Below are 7,038 nucleotides of genomic sequence, written 5' to 3'. Positions count from 1 at the left end.
TGGAAGTGAATCCGCAACCTGATTGGCCTACAGGTGAATCCCGGAATTAGCCAATCACGTGGGGCCCATTGTGTAAATAATGTATATAAAGCAGACATTCTGGGGGAACTTCCATTCCTCCTCACCACTATGAGCTGAATAAAGAGGATGAAATCCACACTCAACTCCGAGTATATTTCAGTGGGGCAATCAGCCAAACTGTGCTGGGCCTGAGGGTAACCTATGCAATGCGGTCCAAGACTGGTCCAGAATCCAAAGGTTCCGCTAGGAGTCAGTCCAACAGGGCCAAGGCAGGGCATGAGGCAGGAAACCAGGCAAGGACAGGTACAGGATCTCAGGCAGGATCTGGCATACAGCAATGTTGCTCCCGCAACCTGGGGAGGGGTCTGACAGCCTTTTATCTTTGTCAGGGTAACGGCCGGTCCTGATTCCCCGGTGACTCACCTCCCTGTTTCACCCGAAGGCGAGCACTCCTCCTGCGAGTACTCAGGTCTCTCCTTCTCTCAGACCTTAGTCTCTGCAGCTCGGGAAACGTCGGTAGGTTACTAGACCCAGGGGCTGCCTCAGCCTCTCCTGACCAAACCAGTAGTGGAGCAGCTGTAAGTGAAGGCCCAGCTGAAGGCAACAATGTAATCCCCACATCTGGAGCCAGGGCAGGCTCAGGCCCCTGACTTGGCCCAGCTGGTGCTTGTTGCAGGGGAACCTGTGCAGACTGGGACTCTTCAGGATCAGGCCCCAGCCTTGGTTCAGGTGATGCCTGAGGCAAAGGATCCGGTGCAGACTGTGTCTCTTCTGGTTCCGAGACTGAGCCCAAGTCCCGGGCCATCACACAATCAACCGATCAATAAAATGTGTTGAGCCATATTTCCCATTCTGTTGCCACGTGATTGCTCCTCGTCTTCTTTGCTGCATCATTCTTAGGTGCAGGGTTGGGTGACCACCTTCCAAGAGTGAGAAGCACCCTCTTCTCACCCTGGTGCTCCCTTCCTTTCAATCCCCCAGCCAGCCAAGGCTTCAGGGTGACAGAGCGGTCTTTGGTCAACTGCCAAGGATTCCCTGAGATTGATTTAGCCTGGTGGGCCTCTAAGAGCTTGTCCCACAATTAATCTTGAGTCTCCCTGACACGTTTGATCTGTCTCCTTTACAGCCTCTCTTGTACCCTCTAATCAGCCATCCATTACTTTTACAGGGAACAAAGATGCCATCCATCTCTCATGGAGCATACCTTTCAAGGTAACAGAGTTTCTCTGCTGGGGCAGAGCTGAGAGGTGGCAACTTGACAAGTCCCATCCAGCTGACATCAGTATTTTAGCCAGAGGTGGAGTGGATGAGGTGGGAAGACTTTCAGGGGGTTCCAATCCCTAGGAGCCTCACTCCAGAAAGCTCCAGGTTGTCCAGGAAAGTGTGCAGAGCCAATACAGGGTTGAAGGAGGAGCCAGAGGATAGAGATCACCTTCACTGGACTGATTCCTCTTCCAGACATGGGACGGATAAGCAAACTCTGGCAAATTCCCCTCCCTCTTCTGTTTTCACTTCCCTAATTGGAAGGTCCTTCCCTGAATGCTAGCAGGTTCTAGGCAGGGAAAGCAAGGTTGGTGCCCTCCAGATATAAAGGTAAAGGTAAAGGGACTCCTGACCATTAGGTCCAGTCGTGACTGACTCTGGGGTTGCGGCGCTCATCTCGCTTTATTGGCCAAGTGAGTTGGCGTACAGCTTCCGGGTCATGTGGCCAGCATGACTAAGCCGCTTCTGGTGAACCAGAGCAGTGCACAGAAACGCCGTTTACCTTCCCGCCGGAGTGGTACCTATTTATCTACTTGCACTTTGACATGCTTTCAAACTGCTAGGTGGGCAGGAGCAGGGACTGAGCAACGGGAGCTCACCCCGTCGCGGGGATTCGAACCGCTGACCTTCGAATCGGCAAGTCCTAGGCTCTGTGGTTTAACCCACAGCGCCACCCGCATCCCCTCCAGATAGGGTGGACTACAAATCCCATCAGCCCCAGCAAACACAGCCAACAATGGGGGGAGATTGAAGGTGTACTCCATGACTACATTGGTTACTCCAGTTCTAGGTTGTAAGACCATAAGAACATGGACGCTTTAGTTGAGATTCCTGCATTGCAGGGAGTTGGACAAGATGACCCTCAAAATCCCTTCCAACTCTACAGTGCTATGATTAGCAAAAGAAGAGCCTTCTGGATCAGGTGAATGGCCCATCCTGTTCTCACAGTGGCCACCCAGTTGTCCTAAAGGGTAGCTCACAAGCAGATCCTGAGCACAAGAGCCGGTGATTTCCTGCAACTAATAATATTATTTATTTATAACCCGCCCTCCCCAGCAGAAGCCGGGCTCAGAGCGGCTAACAACAATAAAAGTAACACAGCATTCTAAAATCAATTCATTCTAAAATCAATTCAAAATCAAATTAATGGCAACCACTGGGCTAGAGTTCTGTGAGGATTACCAAAGGAGGGGGTCAGACTGTGCCTTGGCCAAAGGCCTGGTGGAACAGCTCTGTCTTGCAGGCCCTGCAGAAAGATGTCAGATCCTGCAGGATGCTAGTCTCTTGTGACAGAGCGTTCCACCAGATCGGGGCCACAGCCGAAAAAGCCCTGGCTCTGGTTGAGGCCAGCCTAACCTCCCTGTGGCCCGGGACCTCCAAGATGTTTTTGTTTGAAGACCGTAAGGTCCTCCGTGGGACATACCAGGAGAGGCAGTCCTGTAGGTACAAGGGTCCTAGGCTGTATAGAGCTTTAAAGGTTAAAACCAACACCTTAAACCTGATCCTGTACTCCACCGGGAGCCAGTGCAGCTGGTATAGCACTGGGTGAATGTGATCCCGCGGCGAGGACCCCGTTAGGAGTCTCGCCGCCGCATTCTGCACCGGCTGGAGTTTCTGGGTCAGTCTCAAGGGCAGCCCCACGTAGAGTGAGTTACAATAATCATAGAATCATAGCTGCCTCCAACAGTGGAGGAACAGCATAGCCATTACAGCTAGTTAGCCATAATCCTCTCCTCCATGAGCTCCAAGGGTAGGCTAGTCTCCTCCCTCCAAGGACTGCGGCCACCTCGTGGGAGATAGTTGTGCCAACCAGAGATGGGCATTTCTGAATCTGCTCCACTCCTGATGCCGGGATTCAGTCTTCACAACGGCCCCTCCTTCCAGTCATGGCTCCATGCCTGAATACAGAGCGATGGCCACCGTGGGGATCGGTCCTTGCTGCCTCCCTCCAGTGCCTCCTTCTGCCTTTTCTACATCTTTCAGGACATTACGCTAATTGTGATGGATGTTTCCTTTGTGCTTGTGCAGCGAGATGATGAATCCCAAATGGAAGGTAATGTGTCTGTTAAAGATTTAAAATAGCCCAGGCGCCTGGCAATCCTCTCGTTAATGACAACTCGGTTTATTGTGTGTCTACAATGGCAGGGGGGGTGCAGAGAATATGGTTTGGGGAGGCGTTAGCGCTGCAGCTGACTTGGTGCGAGAACCAGCCATCCGTGTGATGAATTTTTGCTTATTATAATAACAGACCCAAGACCCCCAGGCTGATCCCCCAGAAGGTAAAGGGACCCCTGACCATTAGGTCCAGTCGTGGCCGACTCTGGGGTTGTGGCGCTCATCTCTCTTTATTGGCCGAGGGAGCCGGCGTACAGCTTCCGGGTCATGTGGCCAGCATGACTAAGCCACTTCTGGCGAAGCAGAGCAGCGCACGGAAACGCCGTTTATCTTCCCGCCAGAGTGGTACCTATTTATCTACTTGCACTTTGGCGTGCTTTCAAACTGCTAGGTTGGCAGGAGCAGGGACCAAGCAACAGGAGCTCACCCCGTCACGGGGATTCGAACCGCCAACGTTCTGATCCTAGTGGCTCTGTGGTTTAACCCACAGCACCACCCCATATGCCCACCTTTTTTAAAAAAAAAATAATATTTATTACTTTTCCAACAATTTAAACACTACAAAAACAATACAATACAAAAACACTACATAACACTAACACATTAAACTAACAAAACAAAACAAAAACAGTTAAACACATCATACAATTTCAATATCATATCTTTCATTCACTTATTTCCACGACCTCCCCACACCTCCCTTTTTGTATTCCACTTCTGCTAATTGTTTCAGCAATTCCTTTCCATCTTCCTCTGTTTTCTATCCTATAATTATCTTAACACATTCTAACCTTATTTTTCCCTTTAATACTCTATTAATCTATTTATACTTAATTCCTTATAACATTTCTACTAAAGCCATATAACTTCATTCCAACATTTTTCTAACATTCATTAATTTTACAGTATTTCTGTAAATAGTCTTTAAACTTTTTCCAATCTTCTTCCACCGATTCTTCTCCCTGGTCTCGGATTCTGCCAGTCATTTCCGCCAGTTCCATATAGTCCATCAACTTCATCTGCCATTCTTCCCGGGTGGGTAAATCTTGTGTCTTCCAATACTTCGCGATGAGTATTCTTGCTGCTGTTGTTGCATACATAAAAAACATTCTATCCTTCTTTGGCACCAATTGGTCGACCATGCCCAGGAGAAAGGCCTCTGGTTTCTTCAGGAAGGTATATTTGAATACTTATTTCATTTCGTTATAAACCCATATGCCCACCTTAACCCCTTCCCAGTTGAGCCACCCCAACTGGCTCCAACCCCAGCACAGCTTAAGAAGGGGGCTGAACCCTTTTTTAACCACCCCCCAAATTACAGGAAAATCATGGCAGCTCTCCTTCTACAGTTTGGAACAGTTAATCTCCTTGGGAGGAGCTCCTGTGCCTGCAAATTCCATACAATTCTGCAAAAAAAATGAAAGTTGTTACCTTTCTCTTTTTGAAATAAATTAAACTTTAAACATGCCTAGCGCTGAAAAGCCCGCTTTGTATCTTGCTTGGTTTCATCCAATCAGGAGGGGCTACTGTGCCTGTAACTTTCACCCAATTCTGTCAAAAAGGGAACAGGGGAGTTAAGACTAATTTTTGATTTTGATTGATTTGGAAAAAGCAGCTTGCTTTTTCCAAATCAATGAACTTCTTTGGACCCTGTGCTGGACCAGATAACCTCCCAAATGGATTGGATGTCTTCCAAAATACTGGAGGTGGGGTCTGAACAAATCTTGTGGTTAGTGCACACCTCCAATGGCTCGTCATGTTGCTAATGTAATGCAGTGACTCTCAAAGTAGGAGGGCAGCAGTGGGATTCCCTAGGGGGGTACTAGGAGGCAAGCGGGTGGAAGGGGTATTGGAGGTGTAAATCAGGACTCAGCAACCTTTTTCAGCAGGGGGCTGATCCACTGTTCCTCAGACCTTGTGGGGGGCCAGACTATATATTTGGGGGAGGGGATGAACAAATTCCTCTGCCCCACAAATAACCCAGAGATGCATTTTAAATAAAAGCGCACATTCTACTCATGTAAAAACACGCTGATCCCCAGACCACCCGCGGGCCGGACTGAGAAGGCGATCAGGCCTTAGTTTGCCTACCCATGGTGTAAATGACTATCAGACTTTGAAAAGCTGGTATCACTGGACCAAGTTCATCACTTCTGCTGAATTAATTAAAGTAAATAGTTTTTATTATATTTTGAAAAATGTGCAATTAATCGTTACTGTTTAGATTTTTACTGTGTTGCTATCTTCCTCTGTTGGTTATGCAAAGCTCTGTTCTGAATAATTCTTTCTATAGGGTAGGGTAGGGTGCACTGGGGGTGAATTTATGGAACCCAGGGGGCAGTGGCTCAATAAAGTTTGGGACCCACTGGTGTAATGTGTTAGGCCTTTATTATGTATTTTGTCTTTTTTATGTTGTGAACCACCCTGTGATCTTTGGATGAATGGCAGTACAGTGGTACCTTGGGTTACAGACACTTCAGGTTACAGACACTTCAGGTTACAGACTCCACTAACCCAGAAATAGTACCTCGGGTTAAGAACTTTGCTTCAGGATGAGAACAGAAATCGTGCTCCGGCGGCAGCAGGAGGCCCCATTAGCCAAAGTGGTTCTTCAGGTTAAGAACAGTTTCAGGTTAAGAACGGACCTCCAGAATGAATTAATTTCTTAACCCAAGATACCACTGTATACAAATTTAAACAACAACAACAACAGAGCCCAGAATCACCCACCTTTTCAGAGCCCAGAATCATCCTCTCCCTCTCCAGGTCTGAGGGAACTCAGGATGCAAACTAAGGGTTTGTCCACAATTCTGCTTATCTCATGCCTAGAAAGCATGAGCCCAAACAGTTTGGCCTTTGACCTGCTGCTTTCCCCCAGAAAATCCACTTTTTTAGTGCTAGATCAGAGTGAACATCAATCCAGAGAAAACCTGATAGACATTTGCTTTAATTCAGTGGTAAAGGTTGGGTTTTCCTGAGGTCAAGTGGCAAGGCAAGCGAAAGTGTGAATTACCTCACTTCTCCAACAGGCTGTCCATGGGGGAGGCCTCAGGCCATGAAGTTGTACCCCCAGTGGGGATAATCCAGTATCAAGATACCTCAGAGTACCCCTGGCATTCCATCAGTGGGGGGGGGGGGGTCCCCTGGCAAGCCTACATATCCAAAATGTTTCCTGAACTTCCAAACAGAGGCATGAGGATAGAGATAGAATTCTTCAAGGTGGCTTCATGAGGATCAATATGGTGGTTCCAAATATATTTGACCCCTCTAGAACTTTACTCCTGTCCCTACGAAAATTCATATTGTTCTTCCTTCTTGTCATTTAAAATGTATATAGCAGACACGGGATTGAGAGATGAACCCATACAAGTTTGGGTTGTGCTTGCTTGCTTATGTACTTCTGTCAAACCATTAATAAAAAAGAATTAGGGTTGGCTTCTTGAAAGACCAGCCTTCTGGGCAAAACGTCCCATTGTGAAAGGACAGGCAGCTCTTTGTGAAGGGAGATTGAGGCAGTGCAGAGGCTGGGATAATGAAAATGCAGGCAGTTTCTGTTCCTTACTTTTCAGTGCTCTTGTGTCCTTAATTATTAATTTATTCATCTAAAAAAATATTCTATTTATTCCATTTATAAATGGA

General features: G+C 47.5%; 1 protein-coding gene across 1 annotated transcript in view; it reads left to right on the top strand.

The window, feature by feature from the left end:
- The first annotated feature begins 3,145 nt into the window (after positions 1 to 3,145).
- Positions 3,146 to 7,038, top strand: part of IL1B (interleukin 1 beta) — a 49,857-nt gene continuing 45,964 nt past the window's right edge. The window contains exon 1 of the mRNA XM_081017573.1: positions 3,146 to 3,337. The gene's annotated coding sequence lies outside the window, so the exon portion shown is untranslated. The remainder of the gene's footprint in view (positions 3,338 to 7,038) is intronic.

The sequence above is a fragment of the Podarcis pityusensis genome (assembly GCF_964106645.2).
Source record: "Podarcis pityusensis genome assembly, chromosome: 8".
NCBI classification, from domain to species: domain Eukaryota; kingdom Metazoa; phylum Chordata; class Lepidosauria; order Squamata; family Lacertidae; genus Podarcis; species Podarcis pityusensis.
The sequence above is the reverse complement of the archived record's forward strand: the minus strand, read 5'-3'. Positions and strand labels throughout refer to the sequence as shown.